Source organism: Canis lupus, chromosome 35 (assembly GCF_011100685.1).
Source record: "Canis lupus familiaris isolate Mischka breed German Shepherd chromosome 35, alternate assembly UU_Cfam_GSD_1.0, whole genome shotgun sequence".
NCBI lineage: Eukaryota > Metazoa > Chordata > Mammalia > Carnivora > Canidae > Canis > Canis lupus.
Genome location: NC_049256.1, coordinates 12,818,963 through 12,843,499, shown reverse-complemented (window position 1 = coordinate 12,843,499; position 24,537 = coordinate 12,818,963). Strand labels below are relative to the sequence as shown.

The window sequence follows — 24,537 nt, the reverse complement described above, 5'->3', positions numbered from 1 at the left end:
CAGGCTGATAAACCCACTTTTTTGAGCACAGAATTTCTGATTATTAGATATTTCCTAGAAGTCTTATCCTCCATCTGATGTCAGAGCTCTTTTGCTCTCTTACAGGATATGGGTCAGTGACAGTGAGTGAAGGAAAATCAATAACTTACATGTTATGAAAAATGACAACACATTTACTTGAGATTCTTTAAAAAAAAAAAAAAAAAAGCTTGAGATTCTGTTCTAACAGACTCCCCAGTGTATTAAAAGAAGGGCAGGATCCAGGAAGGAAACAAAGTGCATGTAAAATTACATCACCCTTTATTTTAATATACATATGAATTTAACAATATCTTATAGATCTAGAGATGGTCTATAATGATAATTTTGGTGATGACTACTAGTTTAACTAAACCATGAAAGTTTTGCTCTTGTATTTCGATGTTGATGTTAATTACACTTTTAGGAGTATTAGAAATATCATCAAAATACTTTTGAAGAAAAAAAATGCTTTTGAAGATTTACAATTATATGTACTGAAAATAATGTTTGAATATATCTTCATGATTTTATAGACTGCCCCAGTAAGGATATGCTTGTTAATCATTATGTATGCAAATAGATCTCTGTTTTTATTCAGTGTAACTTCTAAGTTTCACTGCTTTCTGATTGTTTTCTTATTTCAGGGAAAACTAAAGATGATTAGCAAGTTCTGAAGCTTCCTTTTTTAGCCTGACCAAATTTCAACAAAAATGTCATTTCTTTCTCTCATTCTTCTTCCTGTAATCTGTCATTTTTTACCCTTAAGGTATTTTTTAATCCTTACTTTTTATTTATTTACTTTTTTTGCTATTTAGAAGCACAGCTTCCTTCAGCCTCTAATCCTTGTTTCCTAGATATATTTAACAATTCAATTCCAAAATACATTTTCTAAATTTCCATTGTACACATTATTAATGCATAAAGTTTCTGTTTTGTTTACCACAGAGTCTTCCTAGAGCACCTGTAAAAATATATTATTGGAAGGTAAATCATATTTTTCCATAGTCTTAGTGTTATAATTAGCTATTGCATTCCCAAGCAAGGACTTGTCATTAAATAAATTAAGAATATGACCAACAATAGACTGTAAACCTGAAACTATGACCACAACTCTTTTTAATGATTTAAAATACCACAGTGTTTTGTTCCAAGCCCAGCAGAATGTTAGGACCGGCAGAAATCTTAGAGATCATTGACTTTAACAGATGGATTTCACAGGTGAAATAAGAGAAACCAAGACCTACTGACTTTCTTGGGTCACACAGCTAGTTATCCATTGCCAGCTTGGTGTTGTCAACCTTCTTATTGCCTCCTAAATATAAGATTAAGATTAAGTTTCTGTCTTCAACATCTGGGCTGAAGGCTCAATCCTGAGATAGATGCTGGCTCTTCCCACCTCTCTCACTGGCATAATTTCTAATGCAAATTCTGTTTTCCCTTGAAGATAAGATGATGCCCCTTGGATGAAAAATTGAGTGATCCTACCTTCCACTGAATTCCTGTGGAATTCACACTTTCAGATGGTATAGATCACTGCTGAGGGTATATTACCATCATTGAAATATTTGTCTCACTCCTACTGTCTACCTAATATTTGAGGAAACACCCTATATCTGAATTGTAATGATGATCTTTTATCTCTTAAAACTATTCACAATATCAGACATTCAATAAAATTTATTGCTTGAGCTGCTACATACCTTTGTCAGACTTTTCTGCTGGATTGCATTGTAGGGATAACCCAGGGTTAAAGTGTTTGCAGTACAAAGAATCACCAACTGAAAGTTCCCCATATTATTTTGTTCTTTTGTCAGGTTCTTGCATTCCCTTAATCTTGCTAACGTGGGAGGTCAAATTAAATAGATGTATTATTTGCTATTAGAAAGCTTGTAGTGATAGCAACTATATAAAACTCTTTGTGAAATCTTTATCAATAGAAAGTTATTCTTCTCTTGGGATGCCCCAAGGCCACCTAGTATCCAAACAGGATTCAGCATTGGCCATTTCTCTCACTTCTGGCTTAAGCTAACTGTCTTAAGATTCTCTGGTCTCATTTGATCTTTCAGATCACTGCAGAGATGTAACCTCTGTGGAATGGTCTACTAGTTCCTTGATCCAGTGTCTTTTCCATACATACCTTCTAATGATTTACTGCTATGGATGTTTACCCAGAGGGCCTTGAGCTTTCTCTGATCTTAGAGCAGTGACCCCAATGCTATAAAAGTGGTCTACTGGCCCATTGACTTCTTAATTACCACTTCTCTACTACTAGTTGACAATAAGGCCTGCCCAAGGCTGATTGATCAGCTAACACTGTGAAGCTTTAGCCAGTTGGTGAAACTCCCCATCTGTATGACTATCTTCTTTACCCCACAGATCGCTAGGTCTCTTTAGCCACCAAAGTAAAACATAAGAAAATCTAAACTTTGTCTTTCTTCCTTTCTTTTGAATCTAAAAGTTTTGAATAGGGACTTATGTCAGCTAGCTTTTGATGTATAACAAATCACCACAAAATGTATTAGCTTAAAATAATGATTTATTTCGCCCATAATTCCACAGGTTGTCAATTTTGTGGGCTCATTTGTGCAGTTCTTCTGGTCTTGGCTGGGTTCACTTGTGTGTGTATGGTCAGCTCCTGGGTTGGATGGGAGCTGGTTGATCTAGGATGGCTTTATCACATCCTAATAATAATATGAGGGGGTGTAGTTGGGTGGTGATAAAATCATAGAAGTCATGAAGATTATTCTTTTGGTACTTGTGCAAACACAAAAACATGTCTGATCTCTAACCTTTCCTTTCTCCAGTGAAGAAGACATTCAGTTGACCCACTCTAGCGTTGGAAGATCTGCCATTTAAAGAATGAAGTGGAAGTATATAAAACATGTATAGGCTAGCTCAAACTTTATCCATGTCCCCTACTCCACCTCAGCTGTACCAGAAGGCTTGTGGATGAATGATAAAGAATGGTAAATATTCATTCCAAAAACATATTTGGATTGGGACTTGTCTCAGGGGTAAATAAAAGCCCCTGGATCCCAGGGTGTCTTTTTTAACACTGGACCAGTCATCATTCATCACCTTTAGGATTTTATAATTGTTCCCTAATAGCCCAGACCCTAAAGGTCATTGTAGAAATCCAAACAAGTTTCCAAATTGCTGAATAGGAGGCCTCTTCCTCTGTGCCTCTCCAAATGGAGATATGCTGCAAGAGATGAGCTCATAGCAAACTGGCCTAATTTGGGGCACAGGGAGAAGGAGAAAAGGGGAAGAGCACAGCAAGCAGCCCATCCCTTGATCCCATGGCTCCACAGGCTCCACAGAGTTCCTTTGAAGGTGTCCTCGTCCCTGCCTATCCTCACTGTCTCAATGCCACTCTTTCACTCCATCCCAAGAGCCTTTCCCTGAAGTTTCCAGTATAATTGCTTTTATAAAAATGCATTGTTTATTCTCTAATGTCACTGGGCCCTTATTTTCAGATTTTTTTTAAATATTGAATTTATCCTTGGGCTAAAAATAGAGTGATATAACAAAAGAAAAAGTAGAGCAGATATTAATAATAGAAAACAAACACACTATGAAGAAAATCAACAAAACTAAATGCTCTTTGATCAGGAATAAAAGAGGGCAGAATTAATCAACGTCAAAAGCCAAAAAAAAATCAATTTTGAAAAAAAATCATAATTATTATGAGAACATTAGCATCTGGGTGGTTCAGGCAGTTAAGTGTCTGACTCTTAATTTCAGTTCATGATCATGAGGTAATCATCTCAGGGTTGTGGGATGGAGCCCTGTGTAGGGCCCTGTGTTCACTGGGAGCCTACTTGAGATTCTCTCTTTCCCTCTGCCACTCCCCCTTCTCTAAAAATAAATAAATAAATCTTTTTTTTTTTTAAGTATTATCCTAACACTTTTGAAAATGTAGATGAAATGGACAAATTCTTACAGAAAATATGAGCTGCATACAAGGAGAAGTAAATTCTGTCCGTAGTCCTTTTCCTAAGGAAATTGAACCCATAATCAAATGCTTCCCATAAGGGAAACTCTCAATAACCAAAAAACAAAAGACACTGGTTTTTATCAAACTTTTGAATAGAACAAGAGGGAATATTCATCATTTTATGAGACCAAGACAACCTTGATTAGGAACCAAACAAACAAACAAAATCCCAAAGAAAATATGAGCAAAAAAATCACAGGCCAATCTTGCTCATAAACATAGAAAAATACAAATTCATCTTTAAGGAAACTTTTCATAAAACCGGAGTAGGCTACATACTTTCCAAATGCTTAGCAGGAAAAAAAAAAACAAAACACACTCAAAAAAGGAAAAGTTGTTCAATAGGAAAATTCTGGAAAGAAACAATGTCAGATATAAAGCAGAAAGCTGAAACAAGATGACAGAAACAAGTGACTATGTCAAAATAAAAATATGAATGGATTAAACTATTTTGTTAAAAAAAGATGAAGATTCTCAAATTGGAAAAAAGATAAAATGTAATCTTATTGTTTATAAGATTCATTAAAGGTGAAAATAAGGAAATGAGTCAATGTATCCTAGGCAAAGATCAATTTAGAGAGTACTATTTGTCAATTTAAAAAAAGGCACAAAATACAGTAAATGCTACAATATGCTTAACCTTAAAAAACATTGTGCTCCCTTTAAGAAGCCAAACATATTGTATGATTCTATTTATAAGAAACCTTAAAAAAACAGACAAATAATTAGAGACAGAGACTATAGTAGCTTTGCTTAAAGCTGGGGAGGGCAATAAGGAATTATTCACATGTCGTTTTTTTTTAGTAGGATGAAAATATTTTAAAGTCAGTTGTTTAAAGCTGGCAATTAACTTCTGAAAAATGTATTTAGGAGAAAGTGCAGCCAGAGACAGAGACATTAGAGCCTGGAGAAAGAAGGGGAAAATTAGTTAAGAGCTATTTCTTAAAGGCAGAAATTAAGAAAATACTAGAAGAAGAAATCAAAGACAATGTAGAGACAAAATATAAATATACAGAAGTTTTTTAAAGAATACACAATCACTGTTTAATAAATATGTTAAATAATAAAAATAAAAAAATAAAAATAAAAAAATAAAGTCAGTTGGTGATGGCTACAAAATTGTAAAAATCATTAAATCATACACTTAAAACAGATGAATTTTATGATATGTAATGATGTCTCAATAAAAGTGTTAAAAATATCAATTTATGATAAGCATAGGGTGGGACCCAAATAAATGATTTTATAGTGATACAATAAAGCTTGCCAAGTCATAAACTTTTATATGTAAATAGGGCTGCACAAAATAGACACATAAAGAATACTAGAAAAATTCACTTTCAAAGAAAACTATTGAATTAGTATCTGTAGCATGATCCCATTAAAAAAAACACACCTTAGTATTTGTTTGTATGTATTTGTTAAAAAAATATAGAAGAGCATACCCCAGAGCTTCTAACATTTTTTTAAAGATTGTATTTATTTATTCATGAGAGACACACAGAGAGAGGCAGAGGCGTAGGCAGAGGGAGAGCAGGCTCCCTGTGGGGAGCCTGAAGCGGGACCCGATCCCAGACCCCGAGATCACAATCTGAGCCAAAGGCAGATGCTTAACCAACTGAGCCACCCAGGTGCCCCTATTACATAATTTTGAAAATGAGCTTTATCACTGTTGTAATTAAAGTAAAATTCTCAACTCAGTCTTTGAGTTGAGGCAAGCAATACCATCAAGCAGGCAACAATGTAAGTATGAAGATGAAAGATTTGATAATATAATTAGAAATGATGATTCAATTTCATTCTGTCTCCTGAAAGAGAGATAACTCTAGTCTTCTAGCACCCGCAGAATGCCAGACACTGACAGTCATCATAAATAGGTCCCTGCAGTGATCTGCTAGGAAGGAAACACGGGGCGTGTTTTGTCAACACTCTCCCAAGGTTGGATGTTAGTAAGGAAGGACCTCAACTACTTCCATCCTACTGGTACAAAATAGACCAAATAAATACAGAAAAGTTACTTCAATAAATAATTCAAGACATTTTTGAGCAGGTGTTTTTGTAGAGCTTGTATTTTGACTTCCTTTAGCAGAGCTATCTTTGAGAATGTTCATGTCCTATGTCAGCTGCAGGATGGCATGTATCACCTCCCAGGCCGCTGTGACCCTCGTCACAGCTTGGGGAGGCACAATCCACAGGAGGGTCAGACAACTAGCTTGGATGATCACTTCTGTGGTGCTGGTCATCAATACTTTATCCCATTCTCCCACCCTCCACTGGCTCTGAGGCAAAACAAAATGGCTTGGCATGCAGGGAGACGTCTATCCTGTCCTGTTCCAAGAAGGAGAGGAACCTGTACCATCGCTGATGGTGTTTTTGTGAGTTTTATTCTTTGGGGTTGGAAGTTTTTTTGAGAGCCATCTCAATAAACTATAGTGCCACTAATTCAATATTGGTCATGGAACTTTTTTTTGGCTAAGGATTGTGCCACTCTTAGCTCTAGTGAGAAAGAACTACAGATTAAATCCCAAATCCAGAACCCATGACAACCTCTTTCCCAAATCAATAACTGAGAACAATCTTAATAAACACTCCAAAGCAGAAGTGATCCAAGTAGATTTTGTGATGACAGTGCTGTATGGGTAACTCAAGATTTAAAATTGGAAAACAAAACAAAAACAAGAACCCAAAAACCTTTCTTCCTCTAAACTCAACTAAGTGAAAATATTAAAATATTAAATGTCACCTTGCTAAATGACATTTGAGTAAAAAAGAAAGAAATCAAATATGCAATTACAGGTTTAGTAATATTAAGAATTTAGACATGGACCATAATGAAAACATTTATCATCACCTACAAGGAAAGCTATACCCTGAGGAGAAAAAGTCTTCTTGGGGTGCCTGGCTCAGTTGGTTCGGCATCTGACTCTTGATTTTGGCTCAGGTCATGATCTCAGGGTCATGAGATTGAGCCCTGAGTCAGACTCTACCCTGAGTCTGGAGCCTACTTAAGGTTCTCTCTCTGCCCCCCACTCTGCTCATGTACAGTCTATCTCTCTCTAAAAAAACAAATAAAATATTAAAAAAAGAAAAAAATCATCTTTAATGCTTCCTGCCCCCCCACCTTTATTGAGATATCATTGACCAGTAAGAATTCTATATATTTAAGGTATACAATGTGATTGACATGATATACATATACATTGTGAAATGATGACCCAAACTAATTAACACAACCAACACCTCATGTGTGTGTGTTACCATTATGTGTGTGTTTGTGTGTGTGTGTGTGTGTGATAATCCTTACCACCTACTCTCTTAGTATAGAGTAGTATCTACTCTCCAAGTATGGTCTACAGAATTATTAATTATAGTCATCTTATTGTACCTTAGATCCCCAGAATTTATTCATTTTATAACTGAAATCTTAAGTGCTTTTTTTATCACTAAACCACAATGAATAAAACAAAAAATAAATATTTAACTCAAGAAGCTAATATTACAACAAAAGGAACCTAAGAAAAGGAATGAAAAAATTATTAAATGTAAAAGGCTCATAAATCAGAAGAATAAAATATTGACCAATACAAGAGATTGTCTCTTAAACAGTCCAGCAAAATTGATAAATACCTGGCAAGGTCAATTAAGAAAAATAAGAACAAAAATACAAATATGTATAATTAGTAACAATAAAGAATAATCACAGTTGAAAAGAGATTTAAGTTGAATTTAGAAGAGGATACTCAAATTTAGAAGAAGACTCTTCTAAATTGAGAAGAGTCCTCTTCTATAGTGATATGGATGCATCCAAAGGAATGGTCCATAGCGGTCTTCAAATAAAATCATGGAGAATCTACTTTTACCTAAAATTTGGAGAATCAACTCTCCTAATGCCGAAGCTTAAATTTCAGTGGACCCTCAGGCTCACCTCGTCTGTGTGTCAGACCTGCGTCACCTTGGGATTTCACCATGCTGAAGTGTTGATATTCACGTCCTTGGCCTTTCTTCACTCAGTGTATTGGCACATATTTGGTTAATACATACTTAGCTAAATGGTATTTAGATGAAATTACTTAAAAAGTAGAATCTTTAAAATGGTCTGAAATGAGTTTTGGAATTATTATGAATATATTTTGTGTTCTTCAGAGATACCTCCCAGTTGCCTTTTGGCAAAATATTTAAAAGACTTTTTTTTTCTTTTTTTAAACCAAGAGTCTTCATACTGGGCTAAGTAGAGACTTTTTAAAGGGGATACAATGTGAAGTTTAAAGGACACAATATACAGAGAACAACTTTGTTATATCCTCTTCCCTGGTGTAATGTAGGTTTCTTTTTTTCTTATCTCCCCTTTCAAAATAGCTTTGTCCCACTTTACAAAAGAAAGTTGAATTGGTTAGGATGGTCTGGGAAACTTCAAAATCTCAGTGGCTTAAAACACAGATGTTTATTTCTCATTTATGCTGTACCTTCCACCAGGGAAGGTTTGGGTCTTTATATCACGTTGTCCTCACTCTGACCCTCACTCCATGGTCAATGGATGGAAGGTTGCGAATCATCGTGGCGGAAAGAAAAGAGAACTCTGGAAGGTCTTGTAGTGGAATTTAATGCTCCTGCTTAGAAAGGACATACATCACTTTCCTTTACAATGCAGTGGCCAGAACTAGTTTGTCTACCATGAGCATGGAAAGTACAAAGTCTGGACAGCTTCAGTGAACAGCATTAAGACTCCCCCGATTTATCCCCCTGGCAGTGCATGGCCTCTTGTCCACAGGAATTTCTAGGATATTAAACAAAGGAACTTGTGGAAATACTGTTTTTTTGCAAAGTCTCCTTTTATAATTAGTCTATGAATCAATATAAGTCTATGGAGTTTCTAGTTTTTTTCTTTCTCATACATATTTCTTTTTAAAGGTACAGCCAGTGTATTAGGAACAAGGGTCTTTGCTCATGGGAGATTGTTTTGAGATCCGATCTTGCAGGGAGTGGAGAGCGATGGATATTGTCTTTTACAGTTTCCCCTCTTGTTCTAACAAGGACTGTCAAAAAGTGCATTACTCTCTGAGGAAAAGGTTAGAGAAGGCAAAGCAAAGGGGACATTGGCAAGACATATTGTAGCAGAAAAGACTATTTCTTTTTTCTTTCATTTGTTTAAATGTGAGCCATTTTCTTTGGCTATTCTCAACACTCATCCCTAGGACTCACTCACTAGAAAGAAAAGCATATTCAGGGAACAAGTGAAGATTGCTAGTACTATTTGCTTTAAAAGTAATTGGGATCCAAATTTTGGGGATTATACTAAATTTTTTTCATTTTGGATTTGGTATATATTACTCAATACTTGGTTATAGCTTGTTATATCAAGTCGTATCTTAAAAATATTGCATTTCTAGACTTTTTTCTACTTCATTAAAATTTCAAATTAATAAGATAGCTTCTAAAATAATTTTTAGCACTTTGTAAAATCTTCTTTCATAAAATGTAGAAATGTTTTATAGTGTGAACAAAAAAGTTTTTTTTTTAGATTTTATTTATTTATTTGATAGAGAGAGGGGGCACATTCAGAGGGAGATGGAGAGAGAGAAGCAGACTCTGTGCTGAACAGAGAGCCTGACTCTGCTCTATCCCAGAACCCTGGGATCATGACCTGAACCAAAAGCAGACACTTAATTGAGCCACCCAGGTACCCTTATAATGTGAACAAAATTAATGCAGCTATTTTAGGATCTTTACACATGATTTTTGGTTAATAATTCTAAAGACCAAATGTCAAAATCTAAATACATGCATGTATATAACATTTAATAGATACTATGATTTTACTATATTTCTCCCTTTATAGTAACATCATGTTAGCTATACACTGCACTATAAGAGATCAAGACATTTTAAAGTGTATAGATTTATTTTTTTAAATTTATAAAGTAGAAGGATTTAGCATATTGAATCTACCCAATTTTAATCTTAATCACTCTTAGTAAACTATATTACAAAGGATATTCCATAATTTACAGTGTTTTTTAAAGATAACATTCCTTGAAATAAATATTAACATATTTATTTGAACTGAAAAATGCAGTGTTTCTCTGACACAAAGTAAATCTAAATCTGATTCACTTGATAGATTTGAAAACAAAGAAAGGCTTTGCTAAGGAAGTTTCAGAGCAGACATTTCCCACATGTTGAATGCCCTAAATCTTTAGTTCTAGAGATATTAATAAAATACACATTTAAAGGTTGTGACACGGTAAAAATAATCTTTACAAAAATACTGTATTGAAAGGTTTTGAAATGAAAAAAAGAATTTTCTCAACTCCTCATTCAAAAATAAGTTCTTATTTGAAGTATAACATATGTACAGAAAAAGTGCACAGATCATGAGTGCATAGTTTCAGGAGTTATCACCAGTTAAACCCACCTGTGTATTTTTTTTACCACCCAAAAATAGAGCACGACTAGTGTCTCAGAAGTCTCCCTTATGCCTCTCCTAATCCACCATTGTTTATTAATAAATAGTTTTGAACACATTGTCAGTAAGAACAAACTAAATCCGAAAGAAAAACAAACAACAAAAAGAATAGGCATAGTAGATTACATTGGTCAGCAAACATTCACTTCCCCACCCCATATATCATCCCTGAGAAGACTATTCACCCCACCTCAGTGAAACAGGGCTTGGTCATCTGACTTCCTTTGGCCAATGGAATGTGGGCAGGGGGGCAGTGTTCCAACTCTGAGCCCAGGCTTTAAGATGCACACATCATGCCCACTAATGTGAGGAGAACATGCTCACTGCACCTTCATTCTACACCCCCAAAAGCAACAATGCAAAACAGATCTGAATTGCCCCAGTTGACCTACATACTTGCCAGAGACAGAAATAACCACTTTTTGTTATATGCCACTGAGATTTTGTTGGTAACACAGCAAAGGCTGACTCATATAATAATCATTTGGTAGATCTCAATAAAGCCTAAGTGAATGAACTCTAATGACCGGGTAACACATCCATTCTTTGCTTTCAACAAAATCGAAGAATGAATTAGAATTGTCAAAAGATAGATTATTAAAAGTAATTTCATCAGTGGGTGACTTTTTGGCATATGATCCAGAAGAGGTTAAACAAATTGAACAGCATTGCTAAAATAAAACTTCTATTCCAATCTATTTATATGAGCAAGGTTTCTCAGGGCTTACATCTAGAAACATGAAATATATAAATAGAATTGTGAGCTCTGTCTCATTCAAGCCATAAGCAATATTTATCTTTAATACAGCAAAATAACCCAACCTTATTCATGTCATTAAGCACTTTTCCCCCCAATGGTTAAAAAAAATTGTTTAATGATTATTTATGGAAATTTGTAATATAGTTAAGTTGTTTTGACCAATTATGTACTACTAACAATTGCAATGATAGCTCTACCCAAGAGGCAATTAACACTTAGAGCCTTATGTTCATTCACAGGTAATTATAAAATTAAACTTTCAATTTATGTGCATATTTTTATTGTAGAAAATAATGGTGATAAACGTAGTTTCAAGAATAAACAAATTCTCTGGGGGAGGGAGTAGTGGAAGCTGGATAGAAATATAAATCCAAGGATAAAAGAGATGAAGCACAGTTTCCCATAATTAAATAAAATCTGATTCATATATTTAAAAAATAGGATAGTGGTATCAAATTGTTGTGGCATTGGGATGCCACTGGATATAATATGATTTACATTTTATTCTTAAAATATTAATAGTTACCAAATTCCATAATCTTATCTTTGTGAATTTATAAACTTGTGCTGAAAACGAGGAGCTAAATATAAAGTACCTGAGATTTCATTTCCTCTGAGAGGGGAATTAAGTTTGAGAATTACCAGTATAAGCTACTGGTGAGTTACACATGTTTCCTTGATAAAGACAAGTATTTGGAATTAGCTGATCACTTCTATGAAGGTAAATGGTAGTCAGTTGTATCAACTCAGAAGACAACAATATTAGCCCAATCTACCACTCAAAAGTAAAGGTGATGTTTTTACATGGAAGTAGAAAGTAACTGTTTTATAAAAACGACAACAACAACTTCTACTGTGGAGACAATATTCTGGGGATCAATTTGGAAACGTTTCCATCATTATACAATTTTGTTACTGAAACCCGTATATGTCACTTAAAAAATTCTTGTATCTGCATATCTAAAAACCTGGACTGCAAAATAACCTCATCTACTTTTAAAATATTCAAAATATGCAGTCTTAGTGGTTTTTAAAATTCATTTGTTAAAAATATAAAAATTATATGTAAAATTATGATTATTTTAAGAGGCCAAACTAAAAATAAAATTAAATAAAAAAGATCAAACTGATTGGCTTCAGGGAAGCTGAGCACTTCTTAATATTTCCAGCAGTATCTATATAATCGATGAATGAAACGGAAAAAAAAAGTGAATATAATGATTTAGTAAGCTTGTTGTGATTTATTTTTTCCAATTTGAAACTATATGTATTTGTGAGGTATTGTTATTACTAAGATAGCTTTTAAAAAATACCAAAATGGGGGGGGGGGGGCTAGGTGACTCAGTTGAACGGCTGCGGTAGGCTCAAGTCATGGGATCAAGTCCAGAGTGCTCTTAGGCTCAGTGGAGAGCCTGCTTCTTTCTTTACCCCCTCCCCCCCAACTCATGCTTTTGCACCCTATCCCTCTCTCTCAAATAAATAAATGAAATATTAAAAAAAATCAAAACAAATTGAATTTAGAAAAAGGTCTTTGATCTCTATATCAGAATGTATCACATGAAGATTAAAATATAACAATAAGGCCTATTTAATCACAAGACTCTTACTAAAATATTTTTTCTGACTCTTACTAAAATATTAAGACAATTTCATGCCAGGAGGTGGGAGAAATGGGGAGATGTTATAAGATGAATGATTTCTGGGGATCCAGTGTACAGCATGGTAATCATAGCTACTAATATGGTATTACATACTTAAAAGTTACTAATGAATAGATATTAAATGTTCTTATCACAAAAAAACAAATAATAATTATGTGATGTGATGAAGGTGCTAGCTAATTATTTTGCTATGTGTGTGTCAAATCAACACATTATACACAGATTTAATACAATATTATATGTCAATTATGTCTCAATAACACTGGAAAAATATACTGTTTTAGAGGCACAAAAAGGTTATTTTTACTAAGACCATTTTTTATTGGTCTACAAAGTTCAAAAATTACTTTTAAGTAGTTTATTTCATCTTTATCTCATCCTTAAAATTTTTCTATTACCAACTTTGTTTTATAATTGAATGTAACCCATGAATATAGTAAGCAGTAAATATGTGAAATTATTAAATAAGTATATTGAGGTGATATTAAGGTTGTAAGGATAAATCATTGGGAGCCTCTTCTCTATAAAACTTGATGAGACTGAGTTAGAATATCATAAAGAAATAGATTGTCAGCATGGAATATATAAATAACCAAAATTGGCTCAATATGTAGAGGATCCATCATGAATAAAATTGAAAAAGATAATTATCCCCCCAAATTTGCCAAAACCAGATGATTTTATGGATGTTATTTTAAACTCTGAAATTATAGAGTTCTTTTGCAATTTAAAATGTCCCAGAGCATAAAGAAAGATGGAAATCTTCCCAGTTTATTTTAACCTTATACCAAAACCTGATAAAATTATCACAATGAAAGAAAACTACAGCTAAATTTCACTTATGATTATAGAGGAGAAAAAATCCTAAATAAAATATCATCCATCTAAATGTATTAAAAGAACAACAAATTACTAGTATAGTAGAGTTTATTCTTGGAATCAAGGATCATGTAGCAAGAAATCTATTAATGTAATAGATACAAATGATAAAAAAAGTAAGTCATGTCAATAGATGCCCTTCAAAAATACCCAGTTAGTTCAACATCCATGTTTGATAATATATTTAAAGGAAGTAGAAAGAATATTCCTTGAATGTTTCATATATACAAATATTTTTTTCACACATACACAAATACAAATGAAAATAAATATGTAGGTACTTAAATGGGTTTTTCTGTGTCTCCCTCCCTCCCTCCCCCCTCCCTCCTGCTCTCTCTTTCAGAGGCATTCCTATAAAGTCATAAATACTGATACAAACAGTTATCTGCTATTTCGAGATGTTGGAATCTAAGCCAATATAAGGAGAAAAGCTAAATAGGCTGTAAACTACTCAGATGAAATAAAGTATCAAGTGGATACCAGTTTTCAGTTGAGAACTTACTACAATAAATAAGAAAGTTTAGTAAAATGGCCATTTGCAAAACACACAACACAGACAGACCTATTGACTATAAAACAGTTTTCCAATAATAGCCAATGATATCCAGGAAGAGAAGCCTTCACAACAAGAGCAAGTGTGAATTAGCTGGACATATGCTTAATTAGAATTGCAGAGATCCATAGGAAAACATTTACAACATTTTCCAAGGGCAACTACAAAAAAGTGATGTTGCTAGATCAGAAGACTCGATGTTGCTATCGTTTTGTTTTGTTTTTTTTTTGTGTGGAATTACATACAAATTTATCAGAATTCTAGCGGGCTTCTCTTTATTACACATGACTGAGTGATACCAAAGTTCAACAACAAAAATAAACAAACTGCAAAAACCATGGACATTCCAAAAACTAAGCATGAAAAGAGATTTTACTCTCATGTTTTTCAAAATATATTATCAAAATATAATAGCTAAAAGTGGAACTGAAATAGAATGATAAAACAAGATGAAAATCCTAAGGTTCCAAGCATACTTAAAAGTTTAGTATATGCTAAGATCTTTATTAGCAACAGGAAAACAATACATATTATTTAAAAATAGTGTTAAAACAATTGGTTAACCACTTTGGGGTGGGGGAGACAAATTTCCCACCCCATCCCATAATCTAAAATAAGTTCCATGTAGATTAAAGATTTTGAATATGAAAAATAAATTGTTTATACTTAACAGGAATTCTCTAAGCATGGATCCAGGGGTCAGATCCAGGTTTTGTGAGACTCAATCAATTTTAGAGCTTTCATTAAACTAAATAATTTAAAAACATGAATGTAAAATTAGAAAAAAATGGATTAAAATTGCTTATAATTATTCATTAAAACATAAGGAGTACTAAGTCCTCTTAAAATTTAAAATTACTTAAAAAAAAAATTTAAAATTACTTGATTAATTTGCATTATTTTTCCATTAGCTTTACTGAGGTAAAATTGACAAAACTGTAAGATTTTTAAAGTGTACAAGTAATGATTTGATAAACATATAGTGTGAAAGGATGTCCCTTATTGAGTTAATTCACATATTATCACCTCCATATTTACTTTTATTTTTTGGCAAGTGCTTTCTCTTCTTTCTTTTCTTTCTTTTCTTTCTTTTCTTTTCTTTCTTTCTTTCTTTCTTTCTTTCTTTCTTTCTTTCTTTCTTTCTTTCCTTCTCTGTTTCTCTCTCTCTTTCTTCTTTCAAAATTTGAGAGAGCGAGAGAGAGCATGAGTGAGAAGAGCAGAGGGAGAGAGAGAATCTCAAGCAGACTCTGAGCTCAGCACTGAGCCTGATGTGGGGCTTGATCCTAGGACTCTGAGACCATGACTTGAGCCAAAACGAAGAGTCAGATGCTTAACATACTGCTCCACCGAGGCACCCCAGCAAGTGCGTTATTTCTTTTTTTTTTTTTCAAACTGTTGTTTTATTAAAACCATTAGTATTAATTAATTAATTTGGATTTTATTATTTGTGAAAGACACAGAGGCAGAGAGAGAGGCGGGGGAGAAGCAGGCTCCATGCGAGGAGTCCGATGTGGGACTCAATCCTGGGACTCCGGGATCACTCCCTGAGCCAAAAGCAAAAGCCAACCACTGAGCTACCCAGGCATCCCAAGTGCATTATTTGTTAAGCAATTTGTTAAGCAGCATATATAAAGTAATTGGTAGAGTCTGCTTTAATGATGTTTGACCTCAGTATTCAAAATGTTGCATAGAAAATAAGGAGTTTCCCAATTAGTCAATTTGAAATAAAGAAGGCCAATTATTATACAGAAAATAACACTTCAAAAAAGCAGAGCAAATTGACAAAGTCACAGGGAGTGAATGAGAGAAAATGTAATTTAGGGACATGCAGGAGAAAGATCATCAGAGACTAGGAAATGGGAAGCAGAGGAACAGGTGTACAGCAACCAAACTAATTACTTGGCCAAGGCAAGTGTGTCTGACAACAGAAAGAGGGACAGGCCTACCCAAGAGTTGTCCTGTGATATGTGCAAGAAAGAACCCAATACAAAAAAGGGGGGGCAGATTTTGGAAAAAAAAATAAGATGAGCTGGGATGAACAGAACAAGTCCATGTGATGGTCACATACAATAACCACACTGTCGTATGCCAGGGATGATAATGGAGACATCTAACCAATGATGTGACACTGAAATGAGGAAGGTCAGAAAGCTTTCCAAAGGGCCAGGATGGCAAAGGAATAAAATATCACGTGTCCACCAGGAGGGAGAGAGGCACACAGGCAGTAGAAAAATGGGGGAAACACATTGCAGTGGATGATCACAGTACACTCAGGGAATTATCTGGCACAGATGAAATGACAAACAACAACAAAACAACATGGGAACAGTCTTACTGTCCTCTGGGGTGGTCATCCTCCTGACTCCTGCAGAAACCAGGGGCACAAGGAAGCCACTTCGGAGGAACCATGGAGGCCGGAGCATAGTGTTTCCATCGCAGGCTGAAATCTCTTCTAGCTTCTTTTACCTCGGGAGAAAGGAGCAAGAGAAAGAGTCAGGCTGTCATCTTCTATCCAAAACCTTCTAGGGTTTTTCTTTGCCTTCAGAACACAGCCTTCTGAACACAGCATCCAAATCCCTTCATAATAGGAAACGAGCGTAAGATCTATTTGCTATTTTTTTTCAGATTTGTTATGGCATGAAAATCATCATTTCAAGAACTTCTTGGCAGGAGCTAAGGTAAAAAAAAAATAACTTTTATATTTGAACAGGCTTGCCTTTAGCCTGTTTTTCAGAAGTCAAGACAGTTAACAGCTTCAGTCTTGTGGAGTGACTGGACTTGGAGTCACTTGGAGTGACTGGACTGCCCAGCCCACTCCCCAGAGGCAAGAATGCAGGGGCTGAGGGCTCACAGCTCATGGTTCTCAACTCCCAGAGCAGAGGTGAGGGCACCGTGGCTGCCGCAAGTTCCATGGAGCCAGTGGTTGATGGGGACATTGAGAAAAGGCCACGTTGTATTTGTTTCAGTGTTAAAGGCCAAGAAACAATAAAGATTTGCTAAGGAACCGGTCAAGACAAAATAGATGACACAGTAGAGAGCCAAAGACATACCTATCTGGCAACAACTTAACGGTGGTCCGAGAGGCAGTAAAGAGATGGTCCTCTGACCACAGACGAGATGACAATGTTCCATTGAGACAGGGGAGTTAGAACACCTGCTAAGGGGACAAACAGCTACCAGTGCTAAGTGGACATGTACAGTGTCCTTTGGATAGGAGTCATATGGGAATGGGTGTGTGTGTATGAAAGATTTCATTTTATAACAAGAAGCCAAATGCCAAAAATGCATGCTAACATCACTGATTTTTTTTTTAAAGATTTTATTTATTTATTTGAGAGAGAGAGATAGCAAGTGCGTGAGTGAGGTGAAGGGCAGAGGGAGAGGGAGAAGCAGATGCTCCACTGAGCGGGAAGCTTGACGATGCAGGGACATGGGGATGTGGGACTCGATCCCAGGACCCCCGGATCATGATGAGAGCTGAAGATAGACGCTCAACCACTGAGCCACCCAGGTGCCCCTCAATGACTTTTTTTTTCCTAACATGCCAATTTTAGGGACCTTTTAAAGCCACATATTCCACACTATCTTCATCATCATTGATAGCAACTCATAAGTGAGATCATCATCATTTGCTTACTCCTTATTCCTGTGGGGCATTCATATTCCCATCTCAGCATATGGCTACACAGTAACATGGGCCAGAAATCCAGGAGTCATTCTAGATCCTTCTCTCTTTTGTACTTTGACCTCCAGATAATTTAACTTCCTTTCTCTCTTTATATATATATATATTATATATTTATCTACTACTTTTCATAAAAATTTGATAGTATGTCTTTTCTGTTGGAGTGTAAGTTCACTGAGAAAGAGCTTAATTCCCATTTTTCACTTCCATCGCTTCTTGCATTCATTGCCTTAAACACTCAAACGTGTCATGTTATATTTTTTTTCAAAGGTCAAGGATTTAAAATGTCAATACTCAAAGGCTGACAAAATTGGCCTTGTACATATGATGGTTTGTTCCCTGATGGCTGTCCAGAGTAAAGTTTTACTGGACTCCTTCTCTGCTATACCAGCAGGCCTTGTTCAGTGATAGGTGACAGACACCTCACCATATCATCCAAGCCTATGGATGGTGCCCCTTCAAGTTGGGATGTCTTCAGAGCATCCGCATTTTGAACACATGCAATACAATAATTAGCATTGCATATTAGAGGGTAAAACTAATCAGTAACTCTTAGAATTACTGCAAAAAAAAATGTTTCTAGATTTATACACCAAATTTCACTGTGCTGCATATAAGTAAATCGCAATCCTTATGCTCAATAATCTTCTACTTTAAAAATAGGTAAGAATGACACATCTAGAGATGGATAAGACCGTAGATAAACAAAATGAGTGCTTCTGACTTGGTTCCAATGGAAACATTTCAATCTAACTTAAGAAACTCCTAACTCTTTTCTTTCTCAAAGCTTTGTTTTTTATCTCGTTTATATGATTGTTATCATGGAAACTAAGAGAATCATTCATTTGACTTTACCTTTTGATTAATCCTATTCTTCTATAATTATTTTTCTTTTTGTTTTTTTATAATTCTTTTTCGACTCTCATCATGGCAGGAGGTGATTCAGAGAAATCTCTCAATGCAAATGATGCCACGGTAATTTTCTATCTAGTTTTGGCTCTTCTTCTTCTTTTTTTTTAAACTGTTAATCACTTGGAATCATCCTCTATTTTACTTGTTTTGTTCCATTGTTTGCTTTCCCCCCTTGAAACCAACTTATTTGAGAAAACGAAAGCACTAAATTTCATTCTGGAATCACTTTATTGCATTTGGTTTGAGGAGCTGATATTCGTTTGTGAATTTCTTGAGCCAAACTTCAGGTTACACACCTGAACCCTGAAAGCACCTTCTTTCTCAGGCTATGTGGAGGTTCAGATGCCAGGTTTCTGTAGGGTGAACAGCCTATGATGGCTTACTAAAGGTGATGTTCAATGGGATGCTTGCTTGATTGTTTAAGGGTGATTGCCTTCCAGTTAATCATTGAGACTAGAAGCCGCCACTCAGGACTGCAACAAAGCAATGTTTTCACCATTTCCTAATGAGTTCAATGTGGTTATTTCCCTTTTGATGGAGTGAAATGTTTCTTTGACAAAATCGATTTGTACCATGTACTTACTGTTTTATTTTCCCTTGAATGCTGGGTCTAGCTCAGTAGTAGTGTACATGGGGAATACATGGAGACCCATTGTAAAACACTTATGGTTTCTTAGTACCAATAAACAGAGACCCACAGGTGGCTTACTCCGAGAGAGGGGAAATGATTTGCCTTTTAAATTTGCTCAGCTTGCATTTCATTTATTCTGTAAAGAGCCAACAATGACACATACGCTTCAGTTCCAATTTCATTTGTGCTGTTGTTTAAAATGATCCAGTGTCTGTTCTGCATACCAGGGGCTGTAGTACAAGGCTGGCCGGTTCCTTTTGAATTCTGCAATTCCTAGCCCAGTCATATTGGCCCATGTCCCATGGTCCACACCACGCGTCCCTTGATATTCCAACGGACAACTGGTCTGAGGATGTGACTCTTTAAAACAGCAACAGCAAAAACGACAAACTGTCCAGTAGCCAGTGGTGTTTACTAAATACCCACTAAACGTCTTGGTTTGGGTTCCCTAGCACACCCCAGAAAAGAACTTGGGGGTCAATTACTCAGTTATCCCTGGAGGTGCAAATGAGGGCAGATTCCTCATGAGGTAGAAGAGTAGGAGGAAGAAATGCAGGGAAGGAGTAATGGCCAGGGTAGCCAGGGCCATTATCCCCTTACTCTCATCCCTGCTGTTACATCCCCAGTGTTCCCAGGTGCCCTGTATGCTGGTTGGACAAACTCACATGGTTTTGGCCACTGAGAGTCTCACTCAGAGCAACTGAGAGAAGCTGTCAGGAGCCCAGAAACTACCCACTGCGGATACAGATGAGCTCAGGTACATGCAGGATCTGGAGCATCTGCTATACTAACCGGATTAAGCTTCCTTGAAAAAAATTCAGGTGAATGTTGTCTTATGATGAGTGCTCTGGAGATACTCTGAAATTGGATGTTAGCATAACAGGGGTACTCATCTGAGCAATACTGAGCTGGTCTCAGATAAAATAAAGATTTGGAAGAGAAGATGATTGTCTCTCTGGCAAATTACAGAACTGTTGAGAAGTAGTATGGTGTGGTGGTTAAGAGTGCACAGGATAAGGGGTCTGACCAGCTGGCTGTGAATGCCGACAATGACACCTGCTACTTGTATGACCCTGGGCTGGTGACTCAACCTTTCTAGTCTTATAACCCTAGAGTCCTGCGTCCTCATCTGTAACGTGGAGGTAGTCAGAGTATCTACTTCTAAGGGCTGTTGTGAGGGTGTTGTGAAGTTGTAAGCACATTGAATGCACTGAAGTATATGTTCACTATTACCATGATGACAAAATAACATCTTCTGCTGCTTCTCAACTAAAGGAATGCACAGCTGAGGAACTGGTGTTGGGAAGGGGTGTTATTATCAAAAGCATATTGTTAGCCAGTTGTGAAGAGACAAAGGCTGTATGATTCTGCTTATATAAGGTATCTAAAGTAGTCAAATTCACCGAAGCATAAAGTAGGATGGAGGTGGCCAGGGCCTGGGGGAAGGGGAAAGTGGGGATTTGTTCAATGGATATACAATTTCAGATTTGCAAGCTCTAGAGATAAAAGAGCTCTAGAGATGCATTGTACAAAAATGTGGATATACTTACCCTGAATTGTATAATTACAAATGAATAAGATGGCCAACCGTATGTCTTATGTTTTTCACCACAATTAAAAATAAAATATTTTTAAAAAGCATATTGTGGATAAGTTCCATCAGTTATGCCTACAAAATGGAATCCATAGCCTGCTATATGCCTTTCTTTTATGCTGTAGTCATCTGCAACAACATTGAAATCTGGAAGACATTTCAGATCACTCTTCTATTTAGAATGCATGTTCCCCCAAATGCCACTTAAATTATTCATTGTGGACACCCAAGGGAAGACCATAACCAATAAGAGAGATTCACTCCCTGCCCAAGATATCAAAGCAGTTGTTTCTAATATAAACTGCCTCTAAACAGCAGGTTTCCAATAAGGTCAAGAGGCTACAAGAAAACATCATTCAGAGGTTTTGCAGATTGACACAGATAACTCTGCCCTTGGCTCCATGGGGATAGATTCAATTTTCTGATTGCAAATTCAAGGATGTGAAAAGCCTATTCTTTAGGAAGAAAGATTATTGTGAAAAAGAAGATGTACAAATCAAGCAGTATAACCTCCAAGAGTTGCATTCTACATACAGGTTCTGGGGCAAAAAGCCTCATGATATTCTAGAACACCAAAGTGGCCAAAGAGGAAGTAAATGCCAGCTGTGGCCTGTTATTTACTAGCAATCCCACCTTAAAAGAATTTTCTCTTATGGCTTTTTGCAATTAGCAAAGCGACAAAGATACAGAAAGGGGCAGAACAAGTTCTCAAAAGTGTTGCTAGAATGGTAATACTGGGCATCATCCCCACTCCCCCATCCAGGTTGCGGTCCTTAGCCTCAAAAGCTAGATTCTTTACCTCTCTGGTTCTTCCAAATCTATGGACCAGACCCTGGGAAATGACCATGCCTAGATATTGCCATCTTGCAAGATCTTTCAGACATTGACCATTTGTAACTTCCCTGAGATCATCTTATGTTAATCAAATTTACAAATGACAGATGTGTAAATAAGACTTCCCATTTAATAACTTGTCTGGAATCCAGACTCCGATGTCTGATACCAGAGTCAAAACATTAATCAGAAGATTAGAATTAGAAATAAAGAGAGTGAGATCGTTTTAAGAAAGACCTCATATGGGCCAGGGAAAAAAGTCACTCTTGTCTCCCAGTGGCTTATATTTCTCCAAAGTGGTTTGACTCTGTTTTCATTGGCAGTAGTAGGTTAACACGAACAAATTCTTGATTTCTATTATAATATCCTGTTGTTAAGCTCTAGTCAGATCATCTTCTCTTTTAACACCTTTGTCTAGATGAGGTTTATTGATTAGGCTTCAACATTCATAGTTATAATCGTATTCTTTCCTTGCTGTCTTCAGATGACTCTGACAGAGGCTTTTTGGGCTTGGAGCTTACCCAAATCCCCCAGCCATGTATTTACGGAAATCTCTTGGCTTATTTCTGCTGATCCCATCCAGGCCAACTGGTCTACTTTCACTTTTAGAGGGGAACGAACAAGTCCTCAGGATACCTCCCATAAGATTTTGAGACCATTGAAAGACCATTCTGAAGTTTGCAAAGGCTTTCCCCTCGTGCAAGAACAGCAAGGAGACTGGTCTAGTCACGAAATAAGAGGCCTGTTGCTCTCTACGGTGCCTTTGGCATTAACGCAGTGTCTGAAGCACACTGGGCATTCAGTGTGCCTGATAATGTCTTTATAGCTGCTGCCATATACATAGAGCTCACAAAAATCCCCATTCCTCATTAGTGCTGCTATATAATGAGTTCCCACTAGACCATAGACAACAGAGCCTCAAGAAGCAAATCTCTGTAGCACTGCGCATCATGCCTGGTATGTAGTAGGGGCTCAAGAAATTTTCATTGGATAGAAGCTAGTTTGTCATGGATTCGGTGGGGCCTCTGTTAAGGGAGAAGGAATCAGGAGGCAGCCTGACAGGATGCTGCCAATTGAAGTCAGTGCTAATCCTGACTGTCATCTGACTAGGTATGTGATCCAAGATAAGTCATTTATCCATTATGAGTTGTTTCCATTTATGCACTTGTAAAATGGAAATGGTAGTACTTAATCTCATAAGGCACATGGGAAAGAAATGCATATGCCAAAAATGTGTGATGATACTCGGTAGAATGTAAAAACTCAGTGACTAGGAGTTCCCCACCCTAACTGTCCCTTGGTACCCATCTTTTCAGCTTTTCCATCCGCTTGTTGTTGAATCCTCAAATGCCGACTCAATAGCTCTTAGCAGTGTATCCCAAATTGGCATGCTACCCCTATTCTCATTCCTCCTGCCTGGCCTAATCCAGTCCTGGGCTCTCTTATTCACTTATCGAGATTTTGAAGTCCTAAATCATTGTCTTCTTACCGTGTTTCCTGCCCAATCTCTACCTTCCCTTCTCAGTACTTTGCTGATCTTGGCTCTAACAAGTGCCTTGCTATGCCATTGCCACAGATCAGCACTAGCAACTGCTGAAGCTGTAACTCTAGAGGCTTCTCCAGTTGTAGCCCAGTGGGATTAGAGAAATCATTGAATTTTGAGATGCCTGGGTGGCTCAGCGGTTTAGTGCCACCTTCAGCCCAGGGCGTGATCCTGGAGACCCAGGATCGAGTCCCATGTCGGGCTCCCTGCATGGAGCCTGCTTCTCCCTCTGCCTGTGTCTCTGCCTCTGTCTCTGTGTCTCTCATGGATAAATAAATAAAACTTTTTTAAAAAGAGAAAAATCATTGATTTCATAATTTTAGGATGATACAAACCTATAGTCTTAGGATTTTATAAATATCTAAAGATCTATGTCCAGATAAAACCTAAAGACTTTCTATGTCATTTTAAAACATCAGATATCCAAGGTAAAGAAAAAGATTAAATTTGGAACATCCGACATCATCATTTTGGGCTGTCATATCCATGTTGTTGGTATTAATTCCTCCCAAAGTAATGAAGAAATGAACCTAATGCAAAAACCAAAGCTGGAGTTCCAGGCCTTGTAATGCTACTGCATATTTGCAATTCTTTCCTTCCACAAAAGTAAGGCTTGACCAGTCCCATCTACTTCCCCCAATGATAGACCCAGTGTGCTGGGTCCAGACTGGGATCCAGAATTTGAGGAACACAAGTCCAGCTCTGGAGTGGGGAAAGAAAGAGGATGGTTAGGGGTAAGGAGCTATTCTGGTCCTTGTGTGGAATCAAGGATAATTCAAGGAGTAGCAGCATCCATGTGAGAAAGCAAAGCTCAAACACATCAAATGTCCATTTCAAGTAATGGTCAGCTAAGGTAAAAGAGCGAGTGTTAACTAAGGAAATAAGCCTACAGGGACTGTGGGTTTGAAGTAGAGGATAAAGGTTGGATCTGCCTTTCCCAGAGAGGCTGCAGGAACATTCTATAGTTCTTCTCCAGGCTACCTATCTTATCTGGAAAGGCATTC

General features: G+C 36.5%; 1 long non-coding RNA gene across 2 annotated transcripts in view; it reads left to right on the top strand.

Annotated features, from left to right (window-relative positions):
- LOC111094013 overlaps positions 1 to 24,537 on the top strand; it is a 79,322-nt gene that overhangs the window by 8,688 nt on the left and 46,097 nt on the right. For both annotated transcript variants that reach the window (XR_005384334.1, XR_005384333.1), the window contains exons 3-5: positions 2,826 to 2,987; positions 16,960 to 17,012; positions 20,189 to 20,319. This is a non-coding gene — a long non-coding RNA (uncharacterized LOC111094013). The remainder of the gene's footprint in view (positions 1 to 2,825; positions 2,988 to 16,959; positions 17,013 to 20,188; positions 20,320 to 24,537) is intronic.